The sequence below is a fragment of the Anabrus simplex genome, chromosome 5, assembly GCF_040414725.1.
Source record: "Anabrus simplex isolate iqAnaSimp1 chromosome 5, ASM4041472v1, whole genome shotgun sequence".
Taxonomy (NCBI): domain Eukaryota; kingdom Metazoa; phylum Arthropoda; class Insecta; order Orthoptera; family Tettigoniidae; genus Anabrus; species Anabrus simplex.
The window spans coordinates 357223759-357240242 of record NC_090269.1 but is presented as its reverse complement, the minus strand read 5'-3'; the positions used below and the strand labels follow the sequence as shown (position 1 = coordinate 357240242).

Below are 16484 nucleotides of genomic sequence, written 5' to 3'. Positions count from 1 at the left end.
TAATAATAATAATAATAATAATAATGGCAACGTAATATTCAGTAGGGTTTAACGAGAGTAAAGAACTGCATTCTCCTCTATTTCCATAAAAAAAAAGAAATACATTGCTAGGAGATTTTAATTTCAGTTTGTTTTTTATTATTATTATTATTATTATTATTATTATTATTATTATTATTATTATTATTATTATTATTACACATTGTCATTTTAAATCAAGACGTAGTGTACTACTTGCAAACTGTGTAATTGCCTGACATTTTAATTGATGTTTTAGGTAAAATAACATAATTATATTATATCCCCAATGAAGTATATTCAACATCTCTTACACCGAAGTAGTCCCTAGTTAAATAAATAGTAGTCTAATTAATTATATTAATTAATTAACTAACTGAATAAATAAATTCATTAACGCGTTAAAAATGCGATCAAATGGAAACGTAGGATCTATTGCCTTACAAACTATATTATTATTATTATTATTATTATTATTATTATTATTATTATTATTATTATTATTATTATGTAACTAGTCCAGTAAATGAACTTAGAGAGTGTAATGTGTGAAAATAGGGTAGGCCTTACTAATTTTTTGATTGACGTGTTTGCTCAAATTTAATTTAATCAAATTAACAAATAAGAAATGGGCTATAGTTTACATCCTTCACTCGACTACCAATTTGGTACGATGAGAACATGGCAGTTCTTAATAAAAAAATTTTGGCAATCAAAACCACCGTAATTTCACTTGGTAACGAAATATGGTCTCCTGTTACTGTAATTAGTGGCTAGTCATAATTTTGTAATGTATGAACGTGAAAATTTTTCTGAAGAAAGAACACATGACCTGATGATGAAGACGATTATTATTATTATTATTATTATTATTATTATTATTATTAAATTTCTCGTAGAAACTACTAATGATGTTTATTTTAGTGTTAACTGGATTCTTTCAGTATTGATTTGATTTTTATCAAATTTATGATGCTAAACAATAAGATGTGAATCTAATTATTTTTATTTCCTTTTTCTTTTATTCATGAATTTGACGATGATATCGATTTGGTAAAATTGTGCCCTTTATATTAGGCCTACATTAAATGTTTGTCACTTAGAAATCATGAACACTTATAATTCATGATTGGAATTTTTATGAGGTAATTAATTAAATTTTAAATAAACAGAAAATTTAGGGTAAGTCATGGTAACGTTTGTTTTAACGGATCTTTTAGCCTCAATTCTTACGCCGGATTCAAATTATGGGTCTATGATACTTGTAAGCTTCCGTTATTATGAATTCCCATGTTGATGGTAAATGATAACGTTACAGAAATAATAATACTAACGGATTATAATTGTAGGCCTACATACCCATCGTTAAGTCTCACTTAAATCAAATTTCGTAGTACTGGTAGTAATTTTTTACTCGGCCGTTCAGACGGGTAAGATACAGTCTATGATTGGTTTACTTTGAAGGTCATGAAACTGATGGAACAAGGAAATACATTCAAATCTAGTACTGTAATTCGCAATAACAAGTGAATCGAATAACAAAATAAGAAATTAAATACCGATATATTATTATTATTATTATTATTATTATTATTATTATTATTATTATTATTATTATTATTATTACTTTGTTCGTATCGGCCTTCTGAAGACCACGCTATTTCAGCTGTCTTCTCTGTACTTTGATCTTTGCCCAGTACTCCTTCATTCGTTGCCGGTGTTGCAACTTTTCTTTCCTCCGTCCACGGTTTTCCCGTCTTCAACTTTGGCCTTTCTTGAAAACACTGGTAGTCTTTTAGTTTCCTCCTGAGTGGGTTGCGTTCTTGTTTATCTTCATATGTGATCCCGATCTCCTGTGGGTCCCTTTCCACTTCCTTGAACAAAGTTGGCTGGCTCCTCTTATCTTTGAAATATCAATCAATCAATACTGATTGATATTTCAAAGATAGGAAAGGATCTGGTTCGCTAGGCTCTAATCATGCGGATTTCTTTCTTGGCAAGTGTCCATAAAATGTGATTCCCCTTCTCCACATGACAGCAGAGATCTTCTGGACATGAGTATACAGCTCATGGTTATGCCGACGTCTATAGTCATCTTTGTCTTTAATTGGGCCAAGAAGTTTTCTTAATATCTTTCTTTCTTTCTTTCTTTCTTTCTTTCTTTCTTTCTTTCTTTCTTTCTTTCTTTCTTTCTTTCTTTCTTTAATTTTCAATTTTTTCTATCAGGCCTTTCTTGTTCATAGCAAGGCATTCCGTTGCATACAAAGCCTCTGGTCTTATGACAGTGCAATAATGTCTAAGTTTTGCGTTCAAGGATATGGACATTTTGTTGTAACGTCTGTGGTCAGTTGATAAGCGATTTCCATTTTACTCTTGCGCGACGCGAAAGCTTCTTTTTCAGAGATGTTTGGTTTTATCCACTCGCCAAGTTATTTAAACTTATCTGTCCGTTTGATTGCCGCCTGGTTTACATTTAGCTCTCTTCATGTTAGTTATGAATTGATTTTTCTCCAGAGAGATATGGAGGTCTGCTCTATCCGCCTGTATCTTGAGGCGATTAATTTGCTTTCTAGCCATGTCTAAAGAATCAGAGAAAATTGCTAGATCATATGCAATAGCTAGACAATCAATTGAAAGGTTCATATTCTTGTAACCCAATATCACACCATTTTGGAGCCCATCGTTGTTAATTTCTTTACACCTCTCACAGATGACTTTTTCAGGGACGCAATTGTAGAGCAGGGGCAAGAGCCCATCCCCCTGCCTAACTCCCGTCTCTATCTTGAATGCGTCTGAAATTTCTCCTCAGAACTTAACTCTGTGTTGTGTTAGCCAGGGTCCGTTCGGTGATTGCCCTGGTTTTGTTATCCAGTCCAAATTCCTGTAGGACTTGAATAAGAGTGATTCTTTCAATCGAGTCATAGGCCTTCTTGAAGTCGATGAAGGTTACCACAAATTTGCTGCCACCCCCGGAGGCCCGGGTTCGATTCCCAGCTCTGCCACGAAATTTGAAAAATGGCAAAAGGGCTGGAACGGGGTCCACTCAGTCTCGGGAGGTCAACTAACTAGAGGGGGTTTGATTTCTTGCTCAGCCATCCTCGAAATGGTTTCCCTTCGTTTCCCCACTTCTCCTCCAGACAAATGCTGGGATGGTGAGTAACTTAAGGCCACGGCCGCTTCCTTCCCCGTTCCTTGCTCACCCCTTCCAATCTTCCCACCCCCCACAGGGCTCCTGTTCAGAAAAGCAGGTGAGGCCACCTGGGCGAGGTACTGGTCCTCTTCCCCAGTTTTATCTCTCCGACCAAATGTCTCACGCTCCAGGATATGACCTTAGAGGTGGGATCTATCGCTGAGTCCGGGGGAAAACCAACCCTGGAGGGTAAACAGGTTAAATAATTTATCAAGGGAGTTGTTTGATAGATATCCCATTTTTTAAAATCATTAAAGGACAGACTAGGTAGAGAACCTTTAGGGAATCTGCCACTCGGGCGACAGCTCTAAATTCAGATCAACGGTGATTGACTGATGACTTTATTTTACAACAAATACAGTATAAGGATACACAGTAGTAAGGCATTTGTATGCGTTACTATTCAACGAAGTCTCCATTCTTGACCAGGCACCTGTTCCAACGGTACACCAAGGCATTTATGCCGGCATGGAAGAAATCAGCCTCCAGTACGTGAAGCCACTTGTTGACGGCATACTGAACTGCAGTATCGTTGTTGAGTCTCTTACCACCAAAGCGTTTCTTCTCATCGGAAGCGTCGCAACAGTTCACTTGTGCTATTGACTGCGTGTGGCCTGGCGTTGTCGTGCATTGCACGACATTTGTTGAGAGAAGTCCAGGTCGTTTTCTGCGGATTACTACGCGCAAACGCTCCAGTGTGTCTCATTAACTGGCAGCATTCACTGTTTCTCCCCTGATGAGGAGATCACACATCTGGACCTTCCTTCCTACAGCTCGGACCTAGCACTCAGTGATTTCCATCTCTTCGGGCCGTTGAACAAGCTCCTGGGTGGTAAGCGGTTCAACGATGATACGGCCGTTCAGCATGCCGTCATCGCGTGGCTTCAGGGAATGGGCGCATGTCAGCATCGATGTTTTGCTGTACAGCTGGAAAAAGTGGTTGGACAAGAATTATGACTAGGTCCTATCTATGTTGAATTGTAATACGCATCAGTGTCGTACTACTCCCTAAAAGTCCGGCTCCATGGCTAATTGGATGATTGGTTCGATCCAAGGAACCCCGGCTTCGATTCCCGGCCGGGTTGGGGATTTTAACTTTCATTGGTTAATTTCTCAGATTCGAGGTGTTGGTGCCGTCTTCAGCATTAGAATTCATCTTAGACAGAGCTTCATCGTCACAGACTCACAAGTTGCCTATAAGGTGTCAACTCGAAAGACCTGCACCGGGCCACTGTAGGCCAAACGCCATTATTATTATTATTATTATTATTATTATTATTATTATTATTATTATTATTATTATTATTATTATTATTTCCCATAAAATACATTTCCTCCACGGCAACTTTAGTTACCTTAGTTTTGAAGCGCCTTTGCATTTGAAATATAGACACATCTTCAACTCCCAACCAAATGCAGCCTACTCAACAGCTATAAAGGAAGCGTTTCTTTTAAAGCTAATAATAATTATTTGCTTTATAAGGTCGAGTAAGGTCTCCCTGAAATGGACATCCGTCTAGTCGAAACAAATCACTTCAGCTTTCTATTCTCTTCAATCTTTGACTACCACTGTCGGCAGCCCTGAAGATGGTTTTCCGTGGTTTCCCATTTTCACACCAGGCAAATGCTGGGACTGTACCTTAATTAAGGCCACGGCCGCTTCCTTCCCACTCCTAGCCCTTCCCTGTCCCATCGTCGCCATAAGACCTATCTGTGTCGGTGCGACGTAAAAGCAACTAGCAAAAAAAAAAAAAAAAATAAAAAAAAATAAAAAAAAAAATCTTTGACTACAAGCGAGGGGGGAGAAATTAAATATCATATCATTGCTTTGCAGCACTATATCCTGAGGCATGATAAATTTTCTCCTGAAATTTCAGTTTCACTAACGATTTCCATTCCGCTATTGTAAAATTAAATTGTTTATCATTATTTCAATACTGTGCGACTGCTATGGTTTCAGTGTTAGCTGCGACACACATTATTAGTCTATTTTTAAAATAATATTTCATTAGTTAGGGAGTTCCTTAATATCTGTCTGTGTTAACGATGTCTGTTGGATAATTACTGTCGTTCATTTGCTAGTGACCATTATTATTATTATTATTAACATTATTCGCTTCAGTGTTCTAAGGATGACGATTACACCATTTCCTTCATTTTTCAGGTTATTTTCCCTTCCTATTTTTTCACTTATTCGTTCACTCTTGCTCATTCTCCTTCCAAGTATTTCGCTAGGCCTACTGAATATTATTATTATTATTATTATTATTATTATTATTATTATTATTATTATTATTATTATTATTAGGCCTATTTCAGATTCTTGAACATCCATCCTTTCCTTCTCATACGTCGGTAATCCAGCGTACAAAATGCAAAACCTAATATACTCTAGGGCCTACTCAATTTCCATTCCAATTGGAAGTTTAAATACGGGACTGAGGAAAAATATCTCCTTAATCAAGAGCTAGACTATATTCCACCGCTTCGTCTTCATCATCATTAATATTGTCGTTGCCATCGTCGTCAACCATCACTGGTAAGAAATGAATATCGTCGTTACCGGGACAAAAATATATTTTTGGAGATATCCTGACCCGCAGCACATACATTATGAAGAGCGAGAATACCTTGACAACATTCACACAATATTGCGCCTTAGATGACAGAACCTTACCGGCCAAAGTTCTAAGCTAAAATATTTCACATATTTGTCCCGGCAGCGACGATATGATACGTGAGCATCCTTTCCTTCTCATACGTCGGTGATTCTGTAGGTTATACAAGATTTGGAACACAATATAAGTCTACGGTATTTAATATGTTTCACATGGAAGTTGGAGTAGCCTACAGCAGTAAAAAATGAAATGGCGTATGGCTTTTAGTGCCGGGAGTGACCGAGGACAAGTTCGGCTCGCCAGTTGCAGGTCTCTTGATTTGACTCCCGTAGGCAACCTGCTCGTCTTGATGAGAATGAAATGATGAAGACGACACATAAACCCAGCCCCCGTGCCAGCGAAATTAACCAATGATGGTTAAAATTCCCGACCCTGCCGGGAATCGAACCCGGGACCCCTGTGACCAAAGGCGAGCATGCTAACCATTTAGACATGGAGAGCTCAGCAGTGAGAAGGGCCTGTTACAGATTAGTTCAATAAATGTCGTTCCACTGATGGAATGAAGAAACGTATGCTTAAGCCTATCTCGTAAATTGCAGTAACAAATGATCTAAGAAAACAGCCAATAGCATCGAAGACCAAATATTCGAAGCAAGAAATCAGATTTATTATTATTATTATTATTATTATTATTATTATTATTATTATTATTTTGCTAGTTTTTTACGTCGCACCGACACAGATAGGTCTTACGGCGACGATGGGACAGGAAAGGGTTAGGAGTGGGAAGGAAGCGGCCGTGGCCTTAATTAAGGTACAGCCCCAGCATTTGGCTGGTGTGAAAATGGGAAACCACGGAAAACCATTTTCAGGGCTGCCGACAGTGGGGTTCGAACCTACCATCTCCCGAATACTGGATACTGGCCGCGCTTAAGCGACTGCAGCTATCGAGCTCGGTGTTATTATTATTATTGCAAAGTACGAGAGATTATTAAAGGATATACGATAGCAACTTAGTTTAGAATGAAGTCTGGTGGAAATATTAGAACTTACATATCGATGGCCTGATTAGAAAACCTCGTATCTCCCAATGCTCTTCCTATACATTATTTCCCTTAAGACTGGTGACCCCTCCAAGCCACATGTGTAGTCCATTAGAACAATTTTCATTGTATTAATTTTCCTAAGCTAATAATATGTAAAGGGAAATACGTCATGCAAACATACATTCCTATAGTAGGCCTACAGTACGGCAAAGTTAATTTTCCTATACGCGTTGGGGTTGGAAAACAAACGAAAATTGTTTTGATGGACTGCATGTCGTCGTTGCCGGGACAAAACCTCCTATGTGACAATGTTTTTGGAGATGTACTGACCCGCAACACATACATTATGAAGAGCGAGAATGCCTTGACCGTATTCACACAATATTTCACCTTAGATGACAGAACTTTACCGGCCAAAGTTCTAAGCTAAAATATTTCACATGGGAGGTTTTGTCCCGGCAGCGACGACATCCATCTGTGGCTAGGAGGAATGCCTAGTCGTACGGGAAATAATGGATAGGAAGAGGATTGGGGGATATGAGGTTTCCTAACTAGGCCAACGATATAAAGAGCCTCAAAACAACTTAAAGAACTTTCAGAGACTAAAAGCTAAAAGCAATCCCCCGCACGAGCCACGAAGGACCCTGTGAGAGTGGGAAGTGAAGTCTTCTTCTGTCCGTAACCTTGGCACTAAGTGGAATAGAATGATTAGCTATGTATCCGTCCATCTTTGGCATCAGGTCGGTACTCCTCTCCAGAACTACATGTGCCGAATTTCCAGCATGGAACCAAACATGTATTTAACTCCTCGGCTAAGTAAATGCTAACTGTGCGCTGAAATGATACGAAATCAAATCAATACTTAAGTTGGAGATTATAAACCAGATATCATAACTCTAATCAAACCGTAAGAGTTGCATAGAACTAAATCATATCCATGGGTGTACAGAATTCCTGAAAATTGATAAGGAATTTAACTTAATCGTACTACCTTAAGACAAATATTTTGAGGGAAAGAAAAAGATTGCATTACGAATGATTACACCGATTCTTTGACATTATATAGACTCGAGTGAATTTAAAACAAGTGCAGATCTATTAAGATCTAGGCCTAATTGGAGTTGCTACTCTCATTAGAAATTGTTAAATGTCCTAATACTTGAGGAAGAAATTACAATCTTATATTTCGAACATTGTTGATCAAGTCGCAAAAAATTATTGTACCCTACGAAACAAATATAGGCTACTAAATATCTTATTGTCTAACTCTGTGACAAAGCAACAAAATATGAACATAAAACAATTTTAAATTAAGTTAAGAAGTTATTGACGAACAAGTGACCCATGGAATTGAAATGGGGTTGCTTCAAAAAATGTGAAAGTATTTTGAAACTTTCTCTGTCAAATATTCCTTCTGCTAGGAAAATTCAAGGAAAGAATAACCTGGACGCCGATGTATAAAATGATTAGGAAATTTACGCCAGTGTTCAATATTTCCCTCGAAGTGTAAGCCTACAACCCATTTGAAAACCGCAAGTGGCTATGGTACGCAGTTCGGTATTAGTATGAGCGTCAGTGTGCCTTGAGGAAACCGTAGGCTTACTTTAAGAAATATCCAGTGTAAATCAAAAGACATAAACGAAGGTAATCATAAAAACGACATCGCTTATCAATATTCATTTTAGTGCGAAGAATGTTACCTTTATATATAGGCCTATAGAAACTATTCGGGAAACTCAACCGCAAACGAGTTTTTTTAAGTTATCAAAGTAAGTTACACATCCTTGGTACTCATTTTAGAGCAGGATAAGCAAACCTCGGGACCATGTGCCACTCTAGAATTGGTAATCTCGTTTCTTACATTTTTCGACTTCCTAACGGCGAATCGAACCCATGTACTTCTGTGTAAATACGCCTTTACCGCCTCGGGATGGTAATAAAGTAGTAACCTAAAATAGCAGGGCTGAGTGGCTTAGACGATGTCCAAATTGGCATATTAGACTCCGCCTCAGTCTAATGAAATTTGAAGTTGCTCAAATACGTGCCAACACGTGTAAGTACTGTTCTCCTTACGGAGAAAATCTGTGCAATGGGCATCTCTGAAAACCGTAAACGTAGTTAGTAAAATCAAATACAACAATTAATAGCAAAAAGTATGAACATCTCAAACAGTGGAACACGTTCGCGACAGCTCCAGAGTCTGAAGTTGTAAATGTAAGCGAGACTGAATATGATTAGAAGTAGTCAGTGGTGAGATGGATAAGTTACCAGATCTATTTGAGCCATTTTAAGAATTATTTTAGCACGAAGTTAACAACAATGCTCCTCCTATCTATTATTTCCCTTAAAACGGGTCACGCCTCCCAGCCACATATTGATATGCAGTCCATCAGAACAAATGTCGTCGAGTTCATTTTCCCATGCCAATGTGTAAAGGAAAATGAACCTCCCTGTACCGTATTGTAGAAATGTATGTTTGCATGCCATATTTACCCGCTCCTACAGTATGATGTATTTAATTGATAATCCTGAGCTCGTGGTTGTAATATGGAATCTCAGCGTAGCGTTCGCGTAGATTCGTGTCTGTAGCCTATATTTACTATCAAATAAGATAACCTCCTTTCAGGTCAAATTTCTTTAAATTTGGCTTCTCATACACCCGATAATAATTGCAGAGACATTGCATGTGCTTTATTATTATTATTATTATTATTATTATTATTATTATTATTATTATTATTATTATTATTATTATTATTATTATTATTATTATTATTATTATTGTAATATTCGTATAGCCTATAACTAGCACAGTTAATTTTGAATCCAGTGATTTCAATTATAGTACCATATGTTATTAATTCGAGTTAATGTGTTATGGGCTACGATAACATACAACCATGTTTAATCTAAAAACTGAAATAAACACCAGAAATACTTCATGGATACGGTATTCTAGGAATTTGTGATAATATAAGTGCTGCCTATATAATTGACAAAATAACATAATTTCTTGTACCAAGTTAGAGACAGTTTCGACAGAACTGAGTATCGCATTAACGTAACTTTCTTTATAAATGTAGCAATCAGTCATTAATAGTTAAAAATAATTATACATTAGACAATCGCTAGGTATCTGTGTGACCAATCTGTACTCGGAAAAAATTATTAACATATAAAATTTCAAACCTGCCAACTACAAAGTGTATAACGTTAGTTACAACGTATTATATTCTGAAATGAACTTATAGATGGATATTTCAGGTCTCTTATTCTGGCATAATCAACACAATCTTCTTCATCTTCATCATCATCATCATCATCATCATCATCATCATCATCATCATCATCATCATAACAATTTCCTCATCTGGAAGAAGCTGGGTCGATCCATATATTCTACCACATTCCATGTTACTCAGTTTTCCATTCCTCCACAACAATCGCAGTGTTCCAGTCAGTGTCACCTTAACCAGGTCCATCCATCGTAAGGGGATTCCTTTTCGGTCGCTCTGTCCGTTCATATTATAACCGGCATGCTATTCTTTCTTCATTTATGCTTTTAATATACCTATCGTACCTCACTCTTCTAATAATTTTCGTCATCCAACTTTCTCATTTCATTTCTTTCGGTATGTCTTCGCTTCTCATTCCTTCTTTACCTTTTCTTACATAGGCCTACTAATCAGAAATTTCATTCCGGGTGCCTATATCGGATTTTTATTCATCATTCTTACTGGTTACTTTTCAGCTGCGTGTTTTTTTAATTTCCTTTGATCTTTATTGAAGTATCGTTTTTTTCAATATTAGTTCCCGGACTATTTGAGTGCAAACACCCTCGCGTTGTATTCTGCTGATTTCCATAGCCGATCTCGAATTATTTATCAGTTCACTTTCTACGCGATGAGAGGATATTACATCGTATTATGTTGTGTCCGCTGTTTTACTCATATTATAATTATACTTATGATAAACTACTTCATCACGTAATAACATGGCCGTTTCAATTACATGTAAGGTCAAATTATGTCCTGAAATACATTTCCCACTGTTAGATCAACCCAATTTGAGCCTAAAAATGCAATTTGATTCTTGGAAGTTTCGATATTACTATTAGGCCTACTTCACAGTGCTTCATTAATTTCATAAGCTAGACTTCTTAATTTTTTACCCTGTTAAGATTTCTAGACACTTCTGTATCTGTTGAATCTCTTTCGAATAATAGTTGATATTCGTACTTGTATTATATTTTTAATATTTTTAGACCTCACCTCAGAGGTTTTCATCTCGCGTGTCAAAATATCGTCCATTTCAAGAAAATGCTAGCCATAGTGTCACATTCGTACGGGGAAAGTGATTAGTGTTGATTGTTTATACGTCCATTTGCAAATGACTGCATAAGGTCTACACACTTCGTCTGGAAACATTATTTTCAGAATTAGAACATTTATTTTGCAAATAGGGTATTCACAATGGTGGAAAAAATCATAAGGAATTACAAAACAAGTAGGCAATGTTCTTCTTCTTCTTCTTCTTCTTCTACCGCTTCTCCCACATATGTGGGGTTGCGGGTACGAAATGTGTCGCACATGTAAATTTGGCCCTGTTTTATGGCCGGGTGCCCTTTCTGACGCCAACCCTATATGGAGGGATGTAATCACTATTGCGTGTTTCTGTAGTGGTTGTTAGTGTAGTGTTTTGTCTGAATATGGAGATGAAAGTGTTGGGACAAACACAAAAGACCCAGTCCCTGAGCCAGAAGAATTAATCACACGCGATTAAAATCCCCAACCTGGCCGCGACTCGAACCCGGGACCCTCTGAACCGAAGGCCTCAATGCTGACCATTCAGCCAATAAGTCGGACAAGTAGGCTATGTGTAGGCTATATTAACATGAATTTTTTTGCGGCTGCGTGTCTATTTGGAACACCTACGGTATTCCCTGCCTGTCGTAAGAGGTGACTAACAGCGCCCTAGGGACTCTCAACTTGGGAGCGAGGGTTGGCGGCCATCGGACCCTTAGCTGAGTCCTAGCATTGCTTCCACTTACTTGTGCCAGGATCCTCACTTTCATCTATCCTATTCGACCTCAATTTGTCAACTCCTGCTCTTTTCCGACCGCAATGGCATTATGTATCGAGGCCTAGAGAGTCTTTCATTTTTACGCCCTTCGTGGCCGATACCTTCATTTTTTGAAGTGTAGGATCCCCTCAAATTTTTCCCTCTGATTAGTGTTAATAGAGAATGGTTGCCTAAAACAAGAATCACCACCACCAGCACCACCACCAGCACCACCACCAGCACCACCACCAGCACCACCACAACCACGAACTCTATGTAGAATCTGCACCATCAATTTCCCCGATACTATAATGATGGCGTATGGCCTCCGGAGAGACTTGATGCGGGTCTTTTTCTCGTAGACGGCCTATTAGGCGACCTGCGTGTCTGTGAAGATGAGGGCCCTACCTAGGCCGGGAATCGAACCCGGGACCCTCTGAACCGAAGGCCAATACACTGACCATTGATCCAATGAGTCGGACACTCAACACCACTGTAACCATAGCAACCAGTGTTCGTCTATGTAGGGCCTATAACTTACTAGCGTCATATCCAGTGCGTCCGGCTGAGTGACTCAGACTGCTGAGGCGCTGGCCTTCTGACCGCAACTTGGCACGTTCAATTCTGGTTCAGTCCGATGGTATTTCAAGGTGCTGAGATGCGTCAGTCTCTTGTCAGTGGATTTACTGGTACGTAAAATAACTTCTGTGGGACTAAATTCCGGCACCTCGGAGTCTCCGAAAACCGTAAAAGTAGTTAAGGGGGTAAAGCCAATAACACCATTATTATTATTCTCCCTGTGCGTTTTCTTCCTGTAACTAAGAGGAGTCCAGAATTAAAATCCTTGAACTGGCGATAAAACGAACCCAGGGCCCTGAAATAAGGGACAGGCACGCTACTACACCACAGGGCTGGCTAATAATAATTAGATTAGTATTATATCGACTCTGCTCGAGCAAAAGTTCATATCTCACAATACTCTTCCCATCCTTTATTTTCCTTACGGCTGGTCGCGCCTCCCAGCCACATATGGATATGTAGTCCATCAGAACAATTTTCGTTGTGTTCATTTTCGTATAGGCTACTGTAGGTGTGCGTAAATACGTCATGCAAACATACATTCCTAGAGGGCTATACGGTAAGGTTCATTTTCCTTACAGGGCCGATGACCTTCGATGTTAGGCCCCTTAAAACAACAAGCATCATCATCATCATTTTCCTTACACGTAATCATACGAAAATGAACACAACGAATAGTGTTCTGATGGATTAAATATCCATATCGTCGCTGCATCGGCAAAACCTCGTATCCCACAGTGCTCTTCCTATCCATTATTCTCCTTAAGACTTGTCACTCTTCCCAGCTACATATGGATGTGCAGTCTGCCAGAACAATTTTCGCTGAGTTCATTTTCCTCTGTAAAGTAAAATGAACCTCACTCTACCATACTGTAGTAATGTATGTTTGCATGACATATTTAATTTCTAGAGTACGATGTTTCTAAGGTTCATTTTCCTTCACTGTGCTGCATAGGGAAATGAAGACAACGAACATTGTTGTGATGGACTGTATATCAGTATGTGGTTGGGAGGCGTGACCAGTCTTAAGGGAAATAATGGATAAGAAGAGCATTGTCACATTCGCGGTTTTGACACACCAGCGACGATATTGTCCCACTGAATTAACATTAGTGTATTTTAAACTCATAATGAAAGCTATCTCTATAAACCCCTTCAGTCTTTAATCTCGTTTGATTCAATCGTTTCCTCATTTGCATTTTGTTGTCGACTTTTGAGATCAGTGGTAGACAAGTGCATCGTATGGAGAGAAAATATTTAGTGATTGAATTTTCTGTAATAACGAAGAAAAATATGGAAGTCTACGCATAAAAATACATATTCAAAAGACATCAGTTCACAAACCGTAAATGACCACAAGGATCCTGATTTTTTACAATTTTGACGACGATAGCAAAAAATACTTAAAATTTTGTAAAGAAAGGAAAGGGCTATTTATGACTTCAAATATCGACTGAATATTTTGAAATGTCCACAATAATTTTTTCCAGAGTCGTGTGCTGGATTCCGAGTTTTTTTTCAAGATTTCTCACGTATGCTTTGGTATATTACTTCTGCTTCCAAATACAGTACTATTGAAGATTATAATCGCAGTAGTTTGTAAATATATTTTAAGTAAGCCTATATATTAATGCTTTATCTTGTTTGAATACACTTAGAGAGAGAGAGAGAGAGAGAGAGAGAGAGAGAGAGAGAGAGAGAGAGGAGAGAGAGAGAGAGAGATTACTGTTTATACCATTTTAACCACGTCCATCGATCGTAATGGGGATCCATTTCGGCTTCTCTTTGTGTTCAGTTATAATTGTTGCGACATTCTTTCTTCATTTATGCCCTCAATACTTCTAAAATATCTCAGTCCATTTTTCTTCATTTCAACGTTCAACTTTCGTGTATTATATTATATTATATTATATTATATTATATTATATTATATTATATTATATTATATTATATTATATTATATTATATTATTCTATATTATATTATATTATATTATATTATATTATATTATATTATATTATTTTATATTATATTATATTGCCTTCTACAACATTGACTACTCCTTAGGAATGTCATTTCTGCTCTCTGTATCCGAATTTCATCCTCTGTATAGATATTACGAGATTGCGATTTCAATGATCATTTTCTGCCAGCTTCTCCACCTTACAAGTAGAATGTTGAAACGAGGCGTAGTCTGATGACCACGAGGGGACATGGTGGTATAACTGCTCTGATTTGGTGAGGAATTGAAATTGAACACCATCGTATAGCCTATATGCAGAGACGATTTTGTTTTTTCCGTAACCAAATTCATAGACTATGGCGTAGGCTAAATGTACTTGCTAGCCAATATAGTTTTATTTAGTATATTTAAATTCTTCTTCTTCTTCTTCTTCTTCTTCTTCTTCTTCACAACCTTATCCCAGTTCAGGGGTTGGCTGCAATGATGAGTCTTATCCATTTTCGTCTGTCACTTACGTATTCCTCATGAAGTCCTTTCTCCATTAAGTACTTTCCAATCCTGTTCTCCCATCACAATTTTTGCCTTCCTCTTGACCTCTCAAGAACGTTGAACCTGCTTCAAGGTTTTTCCCTCAGTTCATTACTAGACTATTTACAGGTATCGAGATCCCCTTTCCGTCACTAGCTAAGAGACTGAATCTGTACACCCACGGTATTTTACTAGTGCCAACATGATTTACAAATAATGAAAAACCAGCTCCAGAACTGCTAGCGGTAGGATTCGAACCCACGTACTCTTGAACACAAGCTTACTGCTACACGACTCGCAACGCATAACTTAACCAACTCCCACGGAACTGCACACATCTCTCCCGCGAGTAGCATCTGGCAGAAGGGTGCTTCAGAACTCCGCCAGGAGACTCAATCTGTGTCCATGCTAGGCGGCAGTGATTACGTTGCGGACTAGGCCATTTACACAGAGCGTGACAGTTGACAAATATCTGATCGTTCTTCACATTCCTGACCCTCTCGTAACAAACATGCAATGTCCAGGTGAAGAAATGCCACTTTTTCATGATAGTATTGAATTGCACGTAAAATACATTGAGACTTGCTTCATGTCACTATGCTGCTTTCTATTTTCACCAACTGCTAATGTGAAAATAATTGAGAGATATTAACCGTAAGAGTAAGGCTTAACTTAGTAGAAACTGCGCTCATCGTGGAAATTACTCGTCTTAACAAGGAAGGGGAGTTAGGGATTGGAATAACTTACCAATTTCTTTGAAATCATTTCGGAAAAGGCTAGGAAAGCAACAGATAGGGAATCTGCCACCTGGGCGACTGCCCTAAATGCAGATCAGTATTGATTGATTGAACTACTTAGTACCAAGATAACACTACTATGAATGATTATGGGAAAAAAAGACTTTTTCTATGCTTGTGATTTTAAAAACGCACTATCTCTACAGGGTTTCGCCAGCAGTGACTGCGAATATAAGAACCGTTGTTTAAATTAAGCTATATTCCCGACATTAGCTTGTTATCAATCAATCAATCAATCAATCAATCAATCAATCAATCAATCAATCAATCAATCAATCAATCAATCAATCAATCAATCAATCAATCAATCAATCAATCAATCGATCGATCGATCGATCAATCAATCAATCAATCAATCAATGTTCTGCACCTGTGTAAAGGAAAATGAACCTTACCGTATCGTACTGTAGGAATGTGTGTTTGCATGACATACCGTTACTGATGTGTCAAAACCGCGAATGTGGCAATGCTCTTCTTATCCATTATTTCCCTTAAGATTGGTCACGCCTCCCAGCCACATATTGATACGCAGTCCATCACAACGATTTTCGTTGAGTTCGTTTTACTATGCGCGTGTGTAAAGGAAAATGAACCTTGTTGTGCCGTACTGTAGGAATGTACTGTATAGTTGCATGCCACTTTACACTTTCGCAGAGGAAAATGAACACAACGAAAATGTTCTGA

The 16484-nt window shown here is 38.0% G+C and overlaps 1 protein-coding gene across 1 annotated transcript in view; it reads left to right on the top strand.

Moving 5' to 3' along the window:
- Nucleotides 1–16484, top strand: part of LOC136874535 (homeobox protein engrailed-1a) — a 438268-nt gene that overhangs the window by 940 nt on the left and 420844 nt on the right. The window lies entirely within an intron of this gene.